Raw genomic sequence first — 25,176 nt, forward strand, 5'->3', positions numbered from 1 at the left:
GGTCCGTCAGTTAACTCGCCGGAGGGAATCAAGAACCGCTGTCTACTGTTCCCAGGCCGAGTCGAGAGCTCGCCACTACCCAGAGGCTCCAAGTCAAGTCCTGGCCCTGGCGGCATTCAAGCACCAAGTCAAGTCCTGGCCCTGGCGGCATTCAAGCACCAAGTCAAGTCCTGGCCCTGGCGGCATTCAAGCACCGAGTCAAGCCCTGGCCCTGGCGGCATTCAAGCAACAAGTCAAGTCCTGGCCCTGGCGGCATTCAAGCAACAAGTCAAGTCCTGGCCCTGGCGACTTCCCAGTTCTGAGTCAAATCCTGGCCCTAGCGGTCTGTGATTCCTGTCCTACCCCCTTGTCTGAATCCCTTCTCTGCCCCTCTCACCTCTAGCCCTCGTCTGCAGCCCCCACCTGCACTTCGGTCTAGTTCCATCACCGGAGCTAGATAGGTACTGTCTGGTGTTCATTCGTGTTGGTCTTGTCTTGCCTTGTCCTCGCCTCTGTGGGGTAAGTCAGGCCGTCTTGCCATTGCCCCGTGGGGAGTCATGTCTTGTCCTGTCTTGTCCTCGCCTCCGCGGGGTAGGTCAGGCCATCTTGCCGTTGCCCCGCGGGAAGTCATGTCTTGTCTTGTCTTGTCCTCACCTCCGTGGGGTAAGTCAGGCCGTCTTGCCGTTGCCCCGCGGGGGTCACGTTCTGTCTTGTCTTGTCCTCGCCACCGTGGGGTAAGTCAGGCCATCTTGCTGTTGCCTCACGGAGGGTCATGAGTCCCGGCCCTATGTCCTGTACCAAGGAGGGGTTCGGGCTCTTTGTTCTGTGTGTGAGTCCCGGCCCTATGTCCTATACCCAAGGAGGGGTCCTGGCTCTCTGTTCTGTGTGCGAGTCCCAGCCCTATGTCCTGTACCCAAGGAGGGGTCCTGGCTCTCTTTTCTGTGTGTGTGTCCATGGTTCCATGTACCTGCTCTCCTGAGACTGAGGTTCTGTGTTCCCATGTTCCTCCTCTCCCTAGCCCATGTCATGTCCATGCCTGGTTCTGGGGTCCGAGACCAAGGCAAGACCCAGGTACTGAGTCCTTGCCCAGTCTCGGGCTCGGAGTCCATACCCTAGCCTCTTCATGTCTCCTCTAGTTCTGGGAGCCGATTCCGAATCCTAGCCCAGACCCTTGGTCCCAGCCTAGCCGTAGTCCTCAGTCCTTGTCCAGTTCGCTACTCCTGCTCCTGCCTAGCTCTCCTGATATCGAACAATAAACTAAATTTAATTAACCTCAGAAGATATGTCTTGCAGTTGGGTCCACCCTTGCTCCCAGTGCCCCCACCATTGTGACAGAAGCAGAATTAGGCCATTCAGCTCAACGAGAGCACTCTGCCATTTGATCATGGCTGATTTATTTTCCCCATTGATCCCATTCTCTTGCCCTTTTCCCACAAGCTTTGACACCTTTATTAATTGAGTACCTAGCAACCTTCACTTTAAACATTCCCAATAACTTGGTTCCATAACAGTCTGTGGCAATGAATTCCACAGACTCACAACGCTCTGGCTAAAGAAGTTCCTCCTTACCTCAGTTCTAAAGAGACGTCTTTCTATTCTGAGGCTGTATCCTCTGTGGCGAGACTTTTCAACAATTGGAAACATCCTTTGCACACTATTTGGGCCTTTCTAATTTGGTAGGTTTCTAACCCTTGCCTTTTCAAACTAACTATATTTTCCTCCCAAATTATATGCATCGACTTCCATTTTGAAGCAACTTTTGAAACCTTTTCTACCACCTTTTCCAAAACAACATCCCAAGGTGCTAGAATATGGATGTGGTGTACCTTGACTTTCAGAAGGCATTTGATAAGGTACCACATAGGAGATTGGTGGGTAAAATCAGAGCTCATGGCATTGGGGGGAGTTTATTGACATGGATAGAAAACTGGTTGGCAGATAGAAAGCAAAGGGTAGCAGTGAATGGGTGTTTCTTGGAATGCAGGCGGTGACTAGTGGGGTGCCACAGGGCTCGGTATTGGGACCTCAGCTGTTTACGATTTACGTCAATGATTTAGAGGAAGGCATTGTGAATAACATCAGCAAGTTTGCTGATTATACTAAGCTGGGTGGCAGTGTGACATGTGATGAGGATGTTAGGAGAATTCAAGGTGACTTGGATAGGCTGGGTGAGTGGGCAGAAACTTGGCAGATGGTGTTTAATGTGAATAAGTGTGGGGTTATTCAATTTGGGAGCAAGAACAGGAAGGCCGATTATTATCTGAACAGTGTGGAGTTAGGTAAGGGAGAAATACAAAGAGATCTAAGAGTACTTGTTCATCAGTCTCTGAAGGTGAATGAGCAAGTGCAGCAGGCAGTGAAGAAGGCTAATGGAATGTTGGCCTTTATTACAAAGGGAATTGTGTACAAGAGCAAGGAAATCCTTTTGCATTTGTACAGGGCCCTGGTGAGACCACACCTGGAGTATTGTGTGCAGTTTTGTTCTCCAGGGTTAAGGAAGGACATCCTGGCCGTGAAGGAGGTGCAGCGTAGGTTCACTAGGTTAATTCCTGGGATGTCCGGACTGTCTTACACAGAGAGATTAGAGAGACTGGGCTTGTACACACTGGAATTAAGGAGATTGAGGGGGGATCTGATTGAGACATATAAGATTATTAAGGGATTGGACAAGATAGAGGCAGGAAATATGTTCCAGATGCTGGGAGAGTCCAGTACCAGAGGGCATGGTTTAAGAATAAGGGTTAGGTCATTCAGGACAGAGTTGAGGAGGAACTTCTTCTCCCAGAGAGTTGTGGAGGTGTGGAACGCACTGCCTCAGAAGGCAGTGGAGGCTAGTTCTTTGGATGCTTTCAAGAAGGAGCTAGATAGGTATCTTATGGATAGGGGAATCAAGGGTTATGGGGACAAGGCAGGAACCGGGTATTGATAGTAGATGATCAGCCACGATCTCAGAATGGCGGTGCAGGCTCGAAGGGCCGAATGGTCTACTTCTGCAGCTATTGTCTATTGTCTAATATTTCTCTTCATCTTGCATCTACTTCTTTTAGCAATAATCTTAATCTGAGACTTCTGGCCATCAATTGTCAACGAAGACTGATACTTGTGATTTTTTTTCCAGCAGTACCCTTCACTAATTTGAACTCCTGTATTAAATTTACTTCGTCTTCTTTACTTCGAGGAGTACTGACCCAGTTTTACTAGGCCTTCCATTTAAACTCAAAATATTGCAACTCCACAGGCAAAATCCCGCAGGAACTCAGCAGATCAGAGAGCAACTGTGCAGAGGATTAAAGGGCCGAAGTTTTGGGCCAAAACCCTTCATCACGACACAAAAACTGAAGGTGCTCATCCCTGATCTAATTTGTTTTTTTGGATTTCTTGGACACTTTAATAAAGAATGCTGCATTGTAGAGAGCAATGAATCAATAGAAAAACATTTTATGTCAAGTAAGACACAAAATGGGATTGAATTAAGAGCACTGGGCAAAAAAAGTGTTGAGGTGAACTGAAATTGTTGGCGATTTTCTTTAATTTTCAATGCTCTCTGTATTTCAAGCTGTCAAGGACGAGTACTGTGACAGGATTGCACATCTAAGCTTGTAACAGGACTGCACATTAAGCCTGGCCAATGAATCATGAAGCAGGTTCCAAGGGCATGCAAAGCACAGCCAAGAGTCAATTATGACAGGAACATATTTGGATAGCATTGTAGAGTAAAATCAAGTTTTAATTATTAATTAAAATAAAGGGAAGCACCTCCTCTGAGTCAGGCAGGTGGAAGAGGTGGATGTGTGCTACTGGTGTGGAGAATTGTGTTAGTGGATTCTAATACCACTTTTGAACAAGTAAACTTTCTTTATATTCTACTTCATGATTAATCATTAAAGATATGAAATGAAATAGTGGAACAAAATTACTCTTTTGAAAGAACCAGAATAAGGTTTAATATCATTGACATATGTCATATAATTTGTTGTTTTGTGGCAGCAATATATTGCAATTCATAGTAATAAAAGCTAAAAATGACAATAAAATTTTATATAAAAAGTAAATTAAGTAAGTAGTGCAGAAAGAGCGGGACAAAGAAAAATACTGGGGAAGTGTTCATCCAGAAATCCGATGGTGAAAGGGAAGAAGCTATGCCTGAATTGTTGAGTGTGTGTCTTCAGACTCCTGTACCTCCTCCTTGATGGTAGCAATGAGAAGAGGACATGTCCTGGGTGATGTGGGGGCAGGGGGGGGTCATTAATGATGGATGCTGCTTCTTGAGACATTACTTTTTGAAAGTGTCCGAGATGTTGGGGAGGCTGGTGCCCATGATGGAGCTGGCTGAGTTTAAATCTTTCTGCAGCTTTTTCTGATCCTGTGCAGTGGCCCCTCCATTCCAAACAGTTATGCAACAAGCTAGAATGGTTTCTGTGGAAATCTGTAGAAATTTGAGAATATCATTGGTGACATACTAATCCTCCTCAAACTCCTATTGAAATATAGCTGCTGACATAATTCTTTGTAATTGCATCAATATGTTGGGCCCAAGATAGATTCTCAGAGACGTTGACACTTAGGAACTTGAAACTGATCACCCTTTCCACTTCTGATCGCTCGATGAGGACCAGTGTGTGTTTCCCTGACTTACCCTTTCTGAAATCCACAATTAATTCCTTGGTTTGACTGACGTTGAGTGCAAGATTGTTGCTGTGACACAACTTAACCAGCTGATCTATCTTGCTCCTGTATGCCTCCTTGTCACCTTAAATTCTGTCAATAACAACTGAGTTATCAGCACATTTGTCAACAGTGTTTGATTTTTGCTGCACACACAATCATGGATATAGAGAGAGTAGAAAAGTGGGCTAAGCACACATCCTTGAGTTGTGCCAGTGTTGATTGTCAGAGAGGAGGAGATGCTATTTCTGATCTGTACAGTGGTCTCCCGGTGAGGAAGTCAAGGATCCAGTTGCAAAGGAAGGTACAGGTGCCCAGGTTTTGGAGCTTGTTGATTAGTACTTGAGGGTATGATAGAGATGAATACTGAGCTATAATCAATAACCAACAGCCTGACATACTGTAGGTATTATTACTGTCCAGGTAATCCAAGGCCAAGTGGCGAGCCAGTGAGATTGCATCCACTATACACCTACTGAGACGATGGTCAAGTTGGAGCAGGCCCAGATTGTTGTTTGGCAAGAGTTGATTCTGGCCATGGCCTACCTCTCAAAGCACTTCATCGCAGCAGATGTGAGCTCAACTGGGCGATAGTCATTAAGGTAGCTCACCCTGCTCTTCCAGGGCACTGGTTTGAATGTCGCCCTTTTGAAACAAGTGGGAAACTTTGGCTGCAGCAGTGAGAGATTGAAGACATCCTTGAACACTCCCACCAGTTGGTTGACACAGGTTTTCACAACATTGCCAGGTACAGTACACTATCAGGGCCTGACTCTTTACCCTCTTGAAAATGTTCTGACATTGGCCTCCAGGACAGAGATAACAGGGCCAATGGATGCTGCAGGGATTCCAGAGATGGAGTTTTATTCTCCCTTTCAAAGCATTCATAAAAGGTCTTGAGCTCATCACAGCCATTCATGATGGTAAGCGTCACTTTGTAGGAAGTAGTAGCCTGCAAACCCTATTAGAGCTGATGTGCATCCAGTAACATCTCTAACCTCCCCCAGAATTATTTTTTAGCTCTTAAGGTTGCCTTCTGTCAGTTGTATCTGGATTTCTTGTATAGTTCTGGATCTGTCTTGATCACCACAGAGCTAAACCTCAGGAGACTATAAATCCCCTGGTTCATCCATGGCTTTTGATTTGGGTTTGTCCGGTATGGTTCTCAAAGGCACACATTCGCTCACACAGCTTTTGTTGAAGTCGCTGACAACTGTGGGATATTCAGTCAGACTCAAAGATAAATCCCTGAATATTGCCCAGTCGACTGAATCAAATCAGTTCTGTAAGCGCTCCTCCGCCTTCCTTGAGTATACCTTCTTGATCGTCATACCTGGTGCCTTGGCTGTTAGTCTCTGCCAAACACTGGGAGTAGAAGTACAGCCAGGTGATTGGACTTCCCAACTAGCGGGTGTGGGATGGTACAGTAAGCATTCTTGATGGTGGCATAACAGTGATCAGGTGTGCTGGCTCCTCTGGTTCTACAGATGTTATGCTAGACCTATCTAAACATCTCTTAGAAGTGTCTTAATGTTTCTGTCTGTATCACCAGGCAGCGTGTACCAGGCACTCTTTGTAAAGACTTGTCTCTCACATCTCCTTTGGAATTACCCCCTCTAAGCACAGATGGTACATTCTGTCTGTATGATAACCTGTAAATATTTGCATTTATGTGTACTTTATCATCTTGCTGATGATAATTCAAACTGATCATCGTGCATTTTCCCATTAGCAGTGTCTTATTTTATATGTGGATTTCAACAAAGTGATAAGGGCATTTTACTTGCCAGTGACAACATAGAAGAAACAATGCAGGAAAGGGAGAAAAACTTTCAGATTATCATCATTCCCCGTTGGCTCACTCCAGATAACCTGAGCATGGAGAAGAAGATAGGAATCATTTAGAGGTTGAAGACTGTCCGTTATGTTTGCTCTATTTGTAGTACATAGTACAGTACACTACAGGATCAGGCCCTTCGGCCCACAATGTTGTGCTGAATCAATTAAATTAGTAATCAAATGGCTAACTAAACTAACCTCTTCTGTATACATAATGTTCATACCCTCATACTCCTCACATCCGTGTGTCTAACTAAATATCTCTTAAAAGTCTCTAATGTTTCTGCCTATAACATCACGCCAGGCTGCACATTCCACCCACTACTCTCTGTGTAAAAAAAACTTGCCCCTTGCATCTCCTTTGAAATTACCTTCTCTCACCTTAAGTGCATACACTCTAGTATTAGACATCTCGGACCTTAGAAAAATATATTGTCTGTCTACTCCATCTACGTCTCTCATGGTCTTATAAACTTCTGTCAGGTCTCACCTCAGCTTCTGCCACTCCGGAAAAAACAACCCAAGTTTGTCCAACCTCTCATCATAGCATAAGCCCTCTAATCCAGGCAACATCCTGGTAAACCTCTTCTCTGAAGCTGCTGGGACAGGGTGTAACTCCATTTGAATTGGCATTTTTTTCGCAATTCATTGTAGAAAATATCAGAGAAGGAGCCTCATCAAAGATTTGAAAATACTGACTTTATTTCTCACATGTGCATCAGAACGTACAGTGACATGCGTTGTTTTGCGTTCATGACGAAAACAGTTCAAAATGTCTTGGGGGCAGCCTGCAAGCGTCGCTATGCTTCCAGCACCAACAGAGCATGCCCACAATTTACTAACCTTACATTGTACATCTCTGGAATGTGGGAGGAAACCGGAGCACCGACACGGCCACAGGGAGAATGTTCAAACTCCTTATGGACAGCAGCGGGAATTGAACACTGATCCTACATCCAGAGGTGACAGTCAGGTCGGTTCCGCTCACTGCTTTGTGATATTTACTCTTCTGAACTGAGGATGAAGCCGTGGGTCTGCTCTAACTGCTCCAGGTTCCGTACCTGTGGGATCAACGACATTTACTCTTCTGCATGATGAACTGAAGCTAAGGCTATGGGCCTGCTCCGGCTGCTTCAGGCTTTGTGTCTGAGAACTCAATTTCATTCTGATTGCTATCTCTGTACTTCTAATGTCTGCATCTTTGTCTTTTTTTTTTAAATGGACTCTTTTGGGATTCTTGTTTTGAAGATGAATCAAGGTTTCATAATGTCTACATACTTTGTTAATAAATGTACTTTGAACATCCAGCGTTGCAAAGTGTTGCACTAGCTACTAAACTGTTGTGCCTCCCTTCATTATTAAGAATTTTCACCACCGTGTGAAGGATTGTGGATTGAAGTAAAAAAGCCACAAGAATTCTTTTACCCTCAGCACCATGAAATCAAAAACTTGCCAAAACTCTGGAAAAATTATAGTATTAATTTTCCTTATTTTCTCCTGTTATTTCATAGTTGGATATTGGGTGAATTCGCGTGGAAATTCAAACCATTTGTCTCCCTGTAATGGAATCCAATTAAGCAAGAGAATACAAATTGTGTTTTTTTGTTTCGGGTATTGATCTCTCCTTTTCTGTTAATAGGTATCCTGTTACGGCTGGTTTCCTCCAACTGGTTCACAACATTTAACGTCCATGTGTTTCATTACAGAAAATTGGATTTAACAATGATCAACAACAATTGCCATTGATTTTAACAACAATAATTTAACAACCTAAAATTAGATTGATGTGCTGGGCTCAGAACCACCTCAGGACCCACAAAACCAGATCTGAAGCTAGCCAACCTAGATATAACCATATAACCATATAACAATTACAGCATGGAAACAGGCCATCTCGGCCCTTCTAGTCCGCACCGAGCTCTTACTCTCACCTAGTCCCAACGACCTGCACTCGGCCCATAACCCTCCATTCCTTTCCTGTCCATATATCTATCCAATTTAACTTTAAGCGACAACATCGAACCTGCTTCAACCAATTCTACTGGAAGCTCGTTCCACACAGCTACCACTCTCTGAGTAAAGAAGTTCCCCCTCATGTTACCCCTAAACTTTTGCCCTTTAACTCTCAACTCATGTCCTCATGTTTGAATCTCCCCCACTCTAAATGGAAAAAGCCTATCCACGTCAACTCTATCAATCCCCCTCATAATTTTAAACACCTCTATCAAGTCCCCCCTCAACATTCTATGCTGCAAAGAATAAAGAGCTAACTTGTTCAACCTTTCTCTGTAACTTAGGAGATGAAACCCAGGCAACATTCTAGTAAATCTCCTCTGTACTCTCTCAATTTTATTGACATCTTTCCTATAATTCGGTGACCACAACTGTACACAATACTCCAAATTTGGCCTTACCAATGCCTTATACAATTTCAACATTACATCCCAACTCCTATACTCAACGCTCTGATTAATAAAGGCCAGCATACCAAAAGCTTTCTTCACCACCCTAATCACATGAGATTCCACCTTCAGGGAACAATGCACCATTATTCCTAGATCATTCTGTTCTACAGCATTCTTCAATGCTCTACCATTTACCATATATGTCCTATTTTGACTAGTCCTACCAAAATGTAGCACCTCACATTTTTCAGCATTAAACTGCATCTGCCATCTTTCAGCCCACCCTCCTAACTGGCCTAAATCTCTCTGCAAGCTTTGAAAATCTACTTCATTATCCACAACGCCACCTATCTTAGTATCATCTGCATACTTACTAATCCAATGTACCACCCCATCATCCAGATCATTAATATATATGACAAACAACATTGGACCCAGTACAGATCCCTGAGGCACACCACTAGTCACCGGCCTCCAACCTGACAAACAGTTATCCACCACTACTCTCTGGTGTCTCCCATCCAGCCACTCCTGAATCCATTTTACTACTTCGATATTAATGCATAACGATTGAACCTTCCTAACTAACCTTCCATGTGGAACTTTGTCAAAGGCCTTACTGAAGTCCATATAGACAACATCCACCGCTTTACCCTCGTCAACTTTCCTAGTAACCTCTTCAAAAAATTCAATAAGGTTTGTCAAACAATATACAATAGGTGCAGGAGTAGGCCATTCGGTCCTTCGAGCCAGCACCGCCATCCACTGTGATCATGGCTGATCATCCACTATCAGTATCCAGTTCCTGCCTTATCTCCTTCCACGTACATGACCTTCCACGCACAAATCCATGTTGACTGTTCCTAATCAGACCCTGTCTATCCAGATAATTATATACACCATCTCTAAGAATACTTTCCATCAATTTACCCACCACTGATGTCAAACTCACAGGCCGATAATTGCTAGGTTTACTCTTAGAACTCTTTTTAAACAATGGAACCACATGAGCAATACGCCAATCCTCCGGCACCATCCCCGTTTCTAATGACATTTGAAATATTTCTGTCAGAGCCCCTGCTATTTCCACACTAACTTCCCTCAAGGTCCTAGGGAATATCTTGTCCAGACCCGGAGACTTATCCACTTTTATATTCCTTAAGAGCGCCAGTACTTCCTCTGCTTTAATCATCATACTTTCCATAACTACCCTTCTTGTTTCCTTTACCTTACACAATTCAATATCCTTCTCCTTAGTGAATACCGAAGAAAAGAAATTGTTCAAAATCTCCCCCATCTCTTTTAGCTCCACACATAGCCGGCCACTTTGATTCTTAAGATACATCTTAAGATAGATCTTAAGATATTACCTAAGAAGAAATAATAATGCTTAATAACATTGTAATGACATGAACATATAAAGCAGTAACAGGGGTAGACCACTGAGTCCCCAAAACCTATTTGACATTTAATAAGATCATGGCCTACTGACTATAAATCCAAACTTGCATTTTTGTTTAGCACTGTAATCTTTGACTCCCTTGTTTATTGAATGCCTATTTACCTCTGCCATAAACTTATGCAAAGGCTCTGATATAAAAATGTCACATCATCCTCCCCTTCTACTGTATATGCACCCACTCACCTAGTGTCACCTTTCACCCGCTGGCTTGTACTCCTTCCCCTTCCCCACTTTTTGATTCTGGCGCCTTTCCCCTTCCTTTTCAGTCTTGATGAAGGGTCTTGACCCAAAACGTTGACAGTTCATTCTCTTCCATAGATGCTGCCTGACTTGTTGAGTTCCTTCAGCAAAGGGCATCATGGCAGTTAGCGAGATCCTATTACAGTTCGGGGCATCAAAGTTTGGATTTTATTTCCAACATTGACTGTAAGAAGTTTCTTTTTCCTCCCTGTGGAACACGTGCGTTTCCTCCGGGTGCTCTGTTTTCCTCCCACAGTCCAAAGACCTACCAGTTAGTAAGTTAATTGATCATTGTAAATAGTCCTGTGATTAGGTTAGGGTTAAATAGCTGGGTTGCTGAGTGGTGAGGCTCACTTGGCCGAGAGGGCCTGTTCTGCGCTGTATCTCTAAATAAATACATTTTATGTGTGTTGCAAAGACTCTGTTTCCATCTCCCTTTGTGAAAGAGAGTTCCAGATGTTATTTAACATAATTATCTGTATGTAGCTCTCACATGTGATCTTAGTGTAACTGAAATCTGAGCTCCTGTTGAAGGTTCCAGATATCAGGATTTTCTGCGTTAAGGCTCTGTATCAAGCACATTTATCCAAATTTCTCATAAGTGTTCCAACTGAACCTACATCCACCACTTCCATTGGCAGCTCATTCTACACTCGCATCATGCTCTGTGAAGGTTTCCTTAAATATTTCATCTTTCACCCTTAACCTGTGACCTCTAGCTCTAATCTCACTTGATCTCAGTGGGAAAAAAGTCTGCTTGCAGTTAGCCTATCTACAGTATGCTCCTTATAATATTGCATATGGATACGATCTCCCCTCATTCTCCTATGCTCCAGGACTCCTAACCTATTCAAACTTTCCCTATAACCGAGATCCGCAAGTCCCAGCAACATCCTTGCAAATGCTCTTTGAACTCTTTTAATCTTATTGATTTATTTCCTGTAGGTAGGTGATCAGAAGTGCACACAACTCTCCAAGTTCAACCTCAGCAACATTTCATATACTTCCAAAATAGCATCCCAACTCAAGTACTCATTGCTCTGATTTATGAAGGCCAACTTGTGAAAATCTACCTGTGATGCCATTTTCAAGGAATAATGTATCTGTATTCTTAGATCACTTTGTTCTACCAATCTACATGGAACTATAGATCTTCAGAACTACAAGGAACTATGCCCCTCTTTGGAATTACAAGGAATTATAGATCTGAACTGTGGTTCTATGGACCTGTATTCCCAGATCCCTTTGTTCTACCAATCTATGTTGGGATGGAAAGTGAGTGAAAAAGCCATGAGTTTGAAGTTGGTGTGAGTGAGGGAAGTGTAGAAGTTGAGGCAGTTTATGTTGCAACACCAATTAAAAATAAAAAGGCCGTGAAAGGGTAAAAAGCCGGAAAGGCATGTCCAAGTGGAAGGAAAGTGTTGGAGGCATGAGATGGGCATATCAGAAGGGAGAGGGCTACCTGCCTTACTCCAACTGATGGGGATGCTATCTGTTTCTTTTCACTCATTGATTTGGACTGTATTACTGATGATGTCTGTGTAGGCCAGTTGGATATCATTCCTGATTCCTTTCCTAAAGCTTATTTTGGCAAGCATGTCCAAAATGTAGACATGCGATATTCTGTCAGTCTGGGCCAAAGGCACATTTCAGGATAGAACTCAAGTTAGCTGTAGAGAGCATTACTGATATAGTCTGATTCACATTTCTTATTGAGATTGAATGATTCTGCGTAATTAGGAAATACAGTACCATTTTTCAACTTAAAATCAAATACTTTGCATTCAACTTTATACCATCTTCACTGAAATATTTTAAATTTCAACTTTTAATGTAATTACTCAAAAGATCAAAATTATTCCAAAATGTGAAGAGAAGATATTGTGAAATACCTTGAAATAATTGCCTTATTGACTAAATGCCATAATGGATTGCAATAAAACTTTATTTTAACCAGCAAAGTCAATCCAAATGGTGTACACCACAAAAAGATTTATTGATGTTCTATTGTGGTTTACATTTTGGGAAGTTATTAACGGGCTGAAAAAGGCTGGATAAGTACCTCAACATTCAAAGTCTTCTGCATTATTAAGCAATAATAAATACTGTAGGTAATAGTGTCAAATTTGGACAACATAAATATCTTGCTTTTCTGACTAAAATTTCATCTTTAGATATAATTTTATCTGATCTTTTAAGTCACTGCTCCTGATATTTATTTTAACAAAATCAATGTCTATTTGTATTATTTTCACAACTGTTCCACACACTACTGATCTCCGCAGAGGAAATCGACCAACAGGTCTCTTTTTAGGTCTTTACACCGATTTTCACTGTGTTTTAGTCCTGATGTCTCAAAGTAGAAGCTCTCCTTCAAAATGATTGTTTCTGAATTGCCTCATTTCAACTCCGAGTTCAAAGTACATTTATTATCAAAGTATGTATACAGAGTACAAATCTAAGATTCATCCTCCAGCAGATGGACACAAAACAAAGTATGATAAAAAGAACAAGTTGTGCAAATGTCAAGAAGATAGTGAACAACAAATAAAGTATCATACATCACACCAGTAGTACTCAGTTTAGTCCAGTTCAGTGCAATCCAGGCCGCAGAGCCATTCTTTGCCAAAGCCCCCCAGTCTACAGCAATCATCCTTTGCCAAACCCCCCAGTCCACTTCAATCTCCCTTTTCCAAAGCCCCCCAGTCCATATCAATGACCCTTTGCCGAAGTGCCTCCGTCCACATCAATCACCCTTTGCCGAAGCTCTCCAGTCCACATCGATCACCCTTTGCCAAAGCCCCCAGTCCATATCAATCACCCTTTGCCGAAGCTCCCCAGTCCACATCGATCACCCTTTGCCAAAGCCCTCAGTCCATATCAATCACCCTTTGCTGAAGCCCCCAGTCCACATCGATCACCCTTTGCTGAAGCCCCCAGTTCACATCAATCACCCTTTGCCAAAGTGCCTCCGTCCACATCAATCACCAAATCAAACTGCTCAAAAACAGCAAAAAGAGAGTAAACAGAATCCAGGAACACATGCAACCTGAACCGTAAAGTCCCCCAGAAGCAGACCTTGGCCTCACCAGTCAATCCTGGTAATGAGGATCCTAAGATTCCTGCACTTCCCTCTGACAGCAGCTAGCACAGAGGAGACACCAGCCAAGTGCAGACAGGTATTAAATTATTTTAGCATTTCATCTATACCTGTGTGCCTGGAAACAGGGTTGCACGAGCCCATCCTATCTTGATTGCTAGTTTCACTTTCCTCAGGACTGCTTACAGTCTTGAAGACAGTCACTTCTCTTAGGCTATTGAAGTCAAATCGAAGATGATGCATCATAGAATAGATACACAATTTGTCTATGCAACACACACAAAATGCTGAAGGAACTCAGCAGGCCAGGCAACAACTATGGAAGAGTAAACAGCTGACGTTTTAGGCGAAGAACCTTCATCAGGATTGGGGGAAAAGACATGAGAAGTTAGAGCAAGAGGGCGGGGGGTTGAGGACAGGAAGGAGTACCAGTAGACCCTAGCAGTATGTCAGAAGTTCCAGTGTCATGGGGCAGAAGTGAGCAAAGTTGCCATTAATAAGGAGCAGATGCTTGGAAACTGAAATGTCTGAAGGTAGATAAATCACCTGCACCAGATGGTCTATACCCAAGGGTTCTGAAAGAGGCGGCTGAAAAGATCATTGAGACATTAGTATTGGTGTTCCACAGGGATCTATGTCGAGACCGCTTCTTTATGCAGTGTGTGTCAATGATTTTGACGACAGAATTGACTCCCATGTAGCCAAGTTTGCAAACAATATGAAGATAGGTGGAGGGGCAGGTAGTGTTGAAGAAGCAGAGAGACTGTAGAAGGACTTAGACAGATTAGGATAATGGGCAATGAAGTGGCAGATGGAATACAATGGTGGGAAATATATGATCATACACTTCGGTAGAAGAACTAATAAGGTTGACTATTCTCTAAATGGAGGGGAAAGTTTAAAAATCTGAGGGGCAAAGGGACTCTCGGGCAGGATTCCCTGAAGGTTAATTTGCAGGTAGAGTTGGTGGTGAGGAAGGCAGATTCACTGTTAGCATTCTTTTCAAAAGGACTAGAATATAAAAGCAAGAATGTATTACTGAGGCTTTATAAGACACTGATAAGGCCTCACTTGGAGTATTGCAAACAATTTTGGGTCTCTTATATAAGAAAGGATGTGCTGACATTGGAGAGGGTTCAAAGGAGGTGCACAAAAATGATTCCCGGATAGAAAGACTTTTCATATGAGGAGCGTTTGATGGCTCTGGGTGTCTACTCACTGGAGTTTAGAAGAATATGAGGAATCTTATTGAAGCCTATTGAATGCTGAAAGGCTTTGATAGAGTGGATGTGAAGATGATGTTTCCAATGATGGCGGAGTGAAGACAAGAGAAAACAGACTCAGAATAGAAGGATGTCCATTTAGAATGGAGATGAGGAAGAATTTCACTAGCCAGAAAGCAGTGAATCTGTGGAATTCTTTGCCACAAGCAGCTGTGGAGGACAAGTCTTTACGTATATCTAAGGCAGAGGTTGATAGATTCTTGATTAGTCTGGGAATGAAGGGATACAGGGAGAAAGCAAGAGATTGGGGTTGAGAGAGAAAATGGATCATCCATGATGAAATGGCAGCAGCAGACTTGATGGGCCAAATGGCCTCATTCTGCTTCTATATCTTATGGTCTAATGGTGGGTAGGGCATTACCCATGATGGACTGGGCCATATCCACTACCTTTTGTAGGCTTTTCCATTCAAGGGCATTGGTGTTTCCATAACAGCTGTAATGCAACTACTTCTCCGTAGATTGTCACCTTGTCATGGTGGAGAAGCTTGTGTGGTCCTGTGGTGCCCAGAGCAATGCCATCTGGAGCTATGCTCATGGTAGGGTCACCCATGGTGGTAAGGTCAAGGGTGGCGTCCCTGACAAAGAACAATCCAACCAAGTCCTCAACGGTAGAACAGGCGGACGAAGTTACTTCGAACTCAACAGCTGTGAAGATGGATGAAGTCTGCAACAAATTCATCAGCTCCAATCGTCGAGGATTCAGTTGGTTGATTTGTGAAGTATCGTGTGCTTCTTGGAGTGCAACATCAAGTACACGTTAAACAAATACACGCACAGGCATCTTCGCTCTGTGGGCCACTTCTTCAGAACGAAGACCATCATCCTTGACCTTGAGGGTTAGCCATGACGACGAATGCAACTAGTCAGGCTTCTCACCACCGCACTTCTATTAAGGTATGTCAAAGTTTTAGATCACATGCCAAGTCTTCACAAACGTCAAAGAAAATAGTGGTGCTGCCATGCTTTCTTTGTAATTCCACTTACATGCTTGGCCCAGGACATATCCTCTGAAATGGTAACACTGAGGAAACTAAAGTTGCCGACTCTATCCCCCTCTGAAACTGCAATGAGGACTGGTTCATGGACCTCCAGCTCCGTGGCCTTGCTGACATCAAGTGAAAGGTTGTTGTTGTGGCACCTTTCAGCCGGGTTTTCAATCTCCCTCCGATATGCTGATTCATCACCAATTTTGATTCAGCCAATGACAGCAGTGTAGTCAGCAACCATAAAATATAGCTTTTGAGCTGTGCTTAGCCTCGGAGTCATAAGCATGAACTGTGTAGGGCGTATGACTAAGCACACAAACCTGTGGTGTAGCTGTGCGGATGGAGATTGTGGAGGAGATACAGGGAGGCGGAGCTTAGGAGGGTTAATGGTGCCTAACGGCGACTCCTTTGCCTGCATCTTCGGACACAGCTCTAGTTCCTTCTTTAATATCTCTATTTTTCCCTTTCAGGATTCTTTTGAAGACACTGACCTGCAGTTACATGCTGACTGTGGTTCTTTGTGGGAATGGGACCCACTCTCGGGGTTTCAAAATGGCCGTTGTTCAGCACGCCAAGGGCTCAGCCTAAGAGCTCCGCTCACCTTCAGAGGACTGAGTTTTCATGGCTCTGGAGACGGGGGGATCGGAGGTCGATGTCCGAGCAGACGACCAGTATGTAATGGGAGATGGAAGATCTAAGGCTGTGTGCCCAGAGACCCGAGACCTTTGGGCACGGAGCTCAGAAAAAGCGAGGCAATGGACTCTTAACATCGTAAACCAGCGAGTTATTTGTTATGTCTCCCCTCTCGCTGTGAAAGAGAGACATCTCTTTATTAGGGAGAGAGCCTGTGGTATGTCGAATGCCGGGTGAACAAGTAGTCTTTGGAGTACTGCAAGTCTGTGTCTTTACTGTTGCTTTGCTCAAGCTTGAATGTTTGGTGGCAGGTGCCAGTGCTGTCTTTTTGCCGCTGGGGGGAGGGGGAGACTTTTGCTTGCTGCCACTTATGTGCGGGAGGGAGGGGAGCTGGGGGTGTGGCTTTTGGGTTCTAACATTTAACTGTCATTCATTATTTGGGGGCACTCCTCTGTTTTCATGGATGGTTGCGAAGAAAAAGCTTTTCAGGATGTATATTGTATACATTTCTCTGTCATTAAATGTGCCTTTGGAACCTTTGTGATGTTGTTGCTGATCTGAACTGACTGGGGTCTGCAAGTGAGGAAATTGAGGATCTAGTTGCATGAAAAGGCATTGACCTGTGATTGGAAAGTTTACTGATATCTTTAACCTCTTATTCAGCAGTCCGAGTACTCACTTGCATCAAGCAGGTTTCAATTATTCCAGTGCCTAAGAAGATCATGGTAACCTGCCACAATGACTATCATCCAGGAGCACTTAGATCCACTGTAATGAAGTGCTTTGAGAGGTTGGCGATGAAGCGTATCAATTTCTTCCTGAGAAGCAACTTGGATCCGCTCCAATTTGCCTACTGGAGCAACAGGTCTGCAGCAGATGCCATTTCATTGGCTCTTCGCTCAGCTTTGGAATATCTGGACAGCGAGGTTGTGAACTCAAATGACGCATTTCACTGTACGTTAACATGTGCATTTGATAAATAAATCTGAATCTGAAACCATGAGTGAAAATTCAACTATTTGATTGTGAACTTCACTATGTTACGTTTATCTGGGGGATGTGGGCATCACTGGCAAGGAAACATCTATTATCCGCTCTTCATAGTGCATGTGGAGATTAATCTCACAGTGCTGCAGTCCCTCAACTCCTGCAAAGTTAATGGGGAAGAAGCTCCAGGGTTTAGACCCAGTGACAACAACAATAATGATGGTCCACGTTAGGAGATGTGCAATATTCTGAATCTACTGTCCTTGACCCTCTGTCATTGCCAGTTAACTGGACACTTAAAAACTTCCATTCATTCCTCAGTCACAATTTATTTACTTGTGCACAAAGAGAACAGCCTGGCCCTTCTCACCAAACTAAACTTCCAAAGTCTGAACAAGGAAATGACATATTTATATAGAAATTGACGAATGGATGCAGATATTGACCCTGTAACCTTGTGGATGTTCAATTCTATATTTGCATAATCAATCACCAGTCTCACTGCAGGTATTAATAGACAATAAGATCTAGACAAAGGCCAAATTGTACTCCAGAATTAGTGAAGCACTGACCAATACTATGTGCTGCCCTAAAGCACGTGTTCACTGCACACTATCTGTACACTATCCTTGCCTGCACATTACACTAACCTTTGGGTGAGAAAGCCTCTCCATTATTGTAATTGTGTACCATGTCAAGGGGCCACGCGAGTGGCAATCATTCTAGTGGTATTAAGGAATACAATAGAACGCTATTTATTGACACTAAATGTAAGAATGAAAAGGCATTGCATGGTATATTCTTTTAAGATATTTTATTTTAAATAAAGTTTATTTTGATAAATAAAACAAACCCTAGCTTTGCTGCAACTTCCATACCTCTGTATTTGGTGTCTTCGGAAATGGCATCGAGAATACCTAGACAAGTAACGGCAGTGCATTTTGTATCCAGCGTACACTAGCGACAGAAGGACTAAAAAATTTGAATTGTCGATGAGCTGCCAATAAGCAAGCTCACTTCTCTGGATGGTATTGTGAGTGTGGTTGGAGCCAGGATCATCCAGTCAAGTGAAAAATAATCCTTCACCATATTTAACATAGAACAGTACAGCACAGATGTCCTTTTAACTTATTCAAGATAAATCCAACCTTTTCTTCCCACGTAGCCTTCCTGTTGTATTTCATCCATTTACCTATCTAAGGGTCTCTTAAATGTGTCTGATGTATTTGCTCCAATTTGCTGACTGGACCAACAGGCGCTCAGCAGATGCCATCTCATTGGCTCAGCATTGGAACGTCTGGACAGCAAAGATGCATACGTCAAGATGTTCCTTATCAACTACAGCCCAGTATTCAATACCATCATCCCCTCAAAAGTATTCAATAAGCCCAAGACCCTGGCCTCAATTCCTCCCTGAGCAATTGGATCCTGGTTTTACTCACTTGCAGCTTTGATTGGCAACAACATTTCCTCTATAATCTCCCTCAGTACAGGTGCACCATGAGGTTATGTGCTTAGTCCCCTGCTCTACTCACTTTATACTTCTGACTATGTAGCTAGGTACACCTCCAACGCCAGATTCAAGTGTTGTAGGCTGAATTGAAGGTAGTGATGAAACAGCGTATAGGAGACAGATTGAAAACCTGGCTGAGTGGTGCCGTAACATCATCCTTTTACTATCAGCAAGACCAAGGAGTTGAAAAGGAAACCAGAGGTTCATGAGCCAGCCCTCACTGGAGGATCAGAGGTGGAGACGGTTAGCAAATTTAAATTCCTCAGTGATATTATTTAGGAGGGCCTGTCTTGGACCCAGCACGCAAGTTCAACTATTAAGAAAGCATGTCAGTGCCTCTACTTCCTTAACAGTTAGTGAAGTACATCGACTGGCTGCATCACAGCCTAGTATGGACACACCAAAGTTCTTGAATGATAAATCCTGCAAAAACTAGTAGCGCTCTTTTCACTGCTGCAATCAGGAAGAAGGTACAGGAGCCTCACAACTTCCACCAACAGGTTCAGGAACAGCTACTACCCTTCAACCATCAGGCTCTTGAGCCAAACTTCACCCATCATTGAAATGTTCCCACAACCAATGAACTTACTTCCAAGGTTTCTTCATTCCACGTTTTCAACATTTATTGATTTATTTATTTGTTTATTTTCTTTGCTTATTTGTTTATTTATTTATTACTTTATATGGATTTGCAGTTTGCTGTCTTCCGCACTCCGGTTAAACACCCTAGTTGGGCAGTCTTTTACTGATTCTATTATAGTTCTTATTCTATAGATTTGCTGAGTATGCCCACAGGAAAATGAATCTCAGGGTTCTATGTGGTGACATATATGTACTTTGCTAATATATCTGCTTTGAATTTTGTCTCTACCATCATCCCTGGCAGTGTGTTCACTAGTCCGTGTAAAAGAAGCCTACATCTGACATCCCCCTATACATTCCTCCACTCACCTTAAAATTATGCCCTCTCATATTAACCACTTCCACCTTGGGAAAATTGCACTGGCTGTCCACTTTATGTATGCCTCCTATCATCTTATGCACCTCTGTCAAGTCACCTATCATTCTCCTTTTCTCCAAAGGGAAAAACTCCAGCTCACCAAGCCCTTTCTCACAAGTCAAGCTCTCTAATCTAGGCAAGTTCCTGATAAATCTCCTCTGCACCTTAATAAACCTTCCACATCTTTCCTATAATGAAGCAACCGGAACTGGACACAATATTCCAAGTGTGGTCTAACTAGAACTGCAACATTACCTGGCAGCTCTTGAACTCAATTCCCCCAATAATGAACACACCAAACGACTTCTTAACCACCATATTAACTTGTGTGGCAACTCTGAAGGATCAGTGGATATGAACCCCAAAATCTCGCTCCTGTCACAATGTGCTTTACTTGTGTGTGTGTGTGCGTGTGTGTGTGTGTGTAAACTCTAGCCAGGGATCATCTTTTGGAGTAGAAACATAGAAAAATAGAAAACCTACAGCACAATACAGGCCGTTCGGCCCACAAAGCTGTGCCGAACATGTCCTTACCTTAGGACTACCTAGGCTTACCCATAGGCCTCTACTCTCCACGCACTCACCACTCTCTTTGCAGAAAACTTACCCCTGACATCTCCTCTGCACCTACTTGGAAGCACTTTAAAACTGTGCCCTCTCATTCTAGCTATTTCAGCACAGGGAAAAAGCCTCTGAATCTCCACACGATCAATGCCCCTCATTATCTTGTACACCTCTCATCCTCTGTCACTCCAAGTAAAAAAGGCCGATTTCACTCTACCTATTCTCATAAGGCATGCTCCCCAATACAGGCAACATCCTTGTAAGTCTCCTCTGCACCCTTTCTATGGTTTCCACATCCTTCCTATAGTGAGGCGACCAGAATTGAGCACAGTACTCCAAGTGGGGTCTGACCATGGTCCTATATAGCTGCAACATTACCTCTTAGCTCTTAAATTCAATCCCATGATTGATGAAGGCGAATGCACTGTATGCCTTCTTAACCACAGAGTCAATCTGCGTAGCAGCTTTGAAAGTCCTATGGACTCGGACCCCAAGATCCCTCTGATCCTTCACACTGCCAAGAGTCTTACCGTTAATACTATATTCTGCCATCATATTTGACCTACAAAATAAACCACCTCACACTTATCTGGGTTGAACTCCATCTGCCACTTTTCAGCCCAGTTTTGCATCCTATCAATGTCCCGCATAAGCTCTGACAGCCCTCCACACTATCCATAACAAACCCAATCTTTGTGTCATCAGCAAACTTACTAACCCATCTCTCCACTTCCTCATCCAGGTCATTTATAAAAATCACGAACAGTAGGGGTCACAGAACAGACCCCTGAGGCACACCACTGGTCACTGGCCTCCATGCAGAATATGACCCATATACAACCACTCTTTGCCTTCTGTGGGCAAGCCAGTTCTGGATCCACAAAGCAATGTCCCCATGGATCCCATGCCTCCTTACTTTCTCAATAAGCCTTGCATGGGGTGCCTTATCGAATGCCTTGCTGAAATCCATATGCACTACATCTACGGCTCTACCTTCATCAATGTACTTAGTCACATCCTCAAAAAATTCAGTCAGGCTCGTAAGGCATGACCTACCTTTGACAAAGCCATGCCGACTATTCCTAATCATATTATGCCTCTCCAAATGTTCATAAATCTTCCCTCTCAGGATCTGCTCCATCGACTTACCAACTCACTGGTCTATAATTTCTTGGGCTACCTTTACTCCCTTTCTTGAATAAGAGAACAACATCCAAAACCCTCCAATCATCCAGAACCTCTCCCGTCCTCATTGATGATGCAAAGATCATCGCCAGAGGCTCAGTAATCTCCTCCCTTGCTTCCCACAGTAGCCTGGGGTACATCCCGTCTGGCCCTGGTGACTTATCCAACTTGATGCTTTCCAAAACAGCACATTCCCTTCCTTACATGCTACATGCTGAAGCTTTTCTGTCCGCTGTAAGTCATCCCTACAATCGCCAAGATCGTTTTCTGTAGTGAATACCGAAGTAAAGCATTCATTAAGTACCTCAGGTATCTCTTCTGTTTCCATACACACTTTCCCACTGTCACACTTGATTGGTCCTATTCTCTCACGTCTTATCCTCTTGCTCTTCACATACTTGTAGAATGTCTTGGGGTTTTCCTTAATCCTGTCTGCCAAGGCTTTCTCATAGCCCCTTCTGGCTCTCCTAATTTCATTCTTAAGCTCTTTCCTGCTAACCTTATAATCTTCTAGATCTCTATCCTAGTTTTTTGAACCTTTTGTAAGCTCTCCTTTTCTTCTTGACCAGATTTACAGCAGCCTTTTTACACTACGGTTCCCGTACACTACCATCCTTTCCCTGTCTTATTGGAACGTTCCTATGCAAAACCCCACACAAATATGCCCTGAACATTTGCCACATTTCTTCCGTGCGTTTCCCTGAGAACATCTAATTCCAATTTATGCTTCCAAGTTCCTGCCTGATAGCTTCATATTTCCCCTTGCTCCAATTAAACATTTCCCTAACTTGTCTGTTCCTATCCCTCTCTAATGCTATGGAAAAGGAGATATATTTGTGATCACTATCTCCAAAATGCTCTCCAACTGAGTGATCTGACACCTGACCAGGTTCATTTCCCAATATCAATTTCCCCCGTGATCAATAAAGTATGACTACGACTATGACTAAGTACAGCCTCTCCTGTTCAGGATTGCAAACTCAATCTACTGTTTCAGGAGACACCTGTACACAGGACTATTTGCTACCGTCAGCTTCACGCAGAAGAACAGACAGATGGAAATTATGTATTGTAATACGTTAGCCCATCCCACTGCAGTTATTGGCATGTAAGCTTATTTCAGTTATTCCCGACAGTGTGGCTCCGAACATTGGTTTGACATTAACAAATCAATTTAACAAACATCTATTACTTGCAAGGAACAACATCAGGAAAGGGCAAGTTCTTCCAAAAATTACACTATTGACTTGAATGCTGATTTGTTGAATCAAACAAACTTCATCGATAAGCCTGCTTGAAGCACTCAGTTGTGTGTAGACCTGAGTCATGGGAACCCAAAACTGAGAACTTGGGCACTTAAGACTTGAAAAGCTCAAAACAGAGACCAGAGAAACTCACAATGTAGACAAGAGAAGCTTGTAACATAGACTAGAGACACTCAGAACATGGACTTGAGAATAAATTTCATTCTTATCCGCTGGTCCTTCTGTCAAGATGTGCGGTGGCAAAATCAGAACCCATGTGTAGAGGTAAACAGACTCTGATGTAGAGACAGCAGTGAGAGTTTATTCATAATAATTCCAAAAAAACATTGGTGGCCGCAAGAAGTAATAGTTTTAAAAATAGGACCCCACAATCAGCACTAATCATGTGTCTGCTTAAATAATGCAAGTAACGTGGAATCCTATTGCAATAAACTTAACAAGCCTAAACAGAAAGCACCAGGAGACCGCATTACACAGAGTAAGTCACTCGAGAAAATCACAATGAACTCTAAATGATTAACAATTCTCCTAAACAACAATTAACCAATTCAGGTGCTCTAAAAATCGAGTCCAAAGCTCTCTGGCACCCTACACAGGCCTGATGAGCTCATTACAGTTCCTCTGCAGTGCTAAGAAGTCTGCCATTAAACTTATACTCTGTCTTCAAGGTCAACCTTGCAAGTTTTTCTCTTCACACTTTGTGGGATTGAAATTCATCTGCTATTTCTCAGCCCTGCTCTGCCTTCTGTTAGTGTCCCATTGTTATCCACATTAACCTTCCACATTATTCACAACACCATCAAACTTTGTGCAAAATAATTTACTCCTTGCAAATATTATGACATCTGTGGGGTGTTAGGGGATGAGTTGCTTGCCAGAGGATACTTAATGTCTTGATTATTGTTGTGGGTATGTTATTTTTGTGCCTGGATCACCTGATTTGTGTTGATAGTGGGAATTCTGCAATGGTTATGCCATTAAATATCAAGGTTAGGTAGGCAGACCTTCACTTGTAGGAGTTCTCATTGTCAAGTATTTTATGCCATGGATGTTGGTGGCAATATGCGCCAATCCTCTGATCTTCAAATTCAAGGTCAAGTTTAATTGTCATTCAATCATACACATCAATATTGCCAAATGAAGCAGTGTTTCTCCAGGGCCAAGGTGCAAGGTGCAAAACACAGTGCCAACGGTCACACACAGCACACAGCACATTGATACAATCATGAAGAAGGTACACCAACAGCTCTAATTCATTCAGAGCTTGAAGAGATTTGGTATGTCGCCAAAGATTCATGCAAATATCTACAACTGTTAGGTGGAGATCTTGCTGCTTGCTGGCATAGACTACATAATTTGCTGAAAAACTATCTTGTGCAATTCGCAGCAAGTATCTTCACTTCTGACCTTATAATGGAAGGAAGGTGCTGATGAAGATGAAGCAGCCGATGATTGGACTAGGGCACGGTTCTGTGGGTCTTCTGCAGTCACATTCTTCCAACCAAATCCTTAACCTAAACTGAGCATCAGAAAGCAGGTTAAATGAAAGTAAATATTATTTAATTGCTCTGCCAAGGACACTTTACATCACCTTCTTGAATACAGAGAGTTGACCAATTAGGTGGTAATTACTCGGAATGAATTTGTTCTATTTTAGGAATTGGTGGTACTGCCTTCGATAACGTCCATTTAAACACACTCGACTCAACTGTTTCACCAGAGAGTGTGGGAACATAGTCAGCTCTATAGCTAAAGCATGGGATTAGGAAAATTGTTTGGTGTGCCATTGGAGCCTGGAGTGGAAATATGATGACTGGAGACAAGGGTCAGGAGCAAAATTATACTTGCATCTTGACCTGGGGTTGGGTACATGATTGGTTGCATGGCCTGGGCTAAGAATCAGAAATGTGGCCAGAGCCAGGGATCAGGAGTGTAGTCATGTTCTGTCAGGTAGAGTCAGAGTTCCTTTCTATCACCATCTCAGAGGATGTAACCTGAGCCCAACACATCGATCCAATCATGAAGAAGGCATACCAACAGCTCCAATTTATGAGGAGTTTGGAGAGAT

The sequence above is a fragment of the Mobula hypostoma genome, chromosome 1 (genome assembly GCF_963921235.1).
Source record: "Mobula hypostoma chromosome 1, sMobHyp1.1, whole genome shotgun sequence".
Taxonomy (NCBI): Eukaryota; Metazoa; Chordata; class Chondrichthyes; order Myliobatiformes; family Myliobatidae; genus Mobula; species Mobula hypostoma.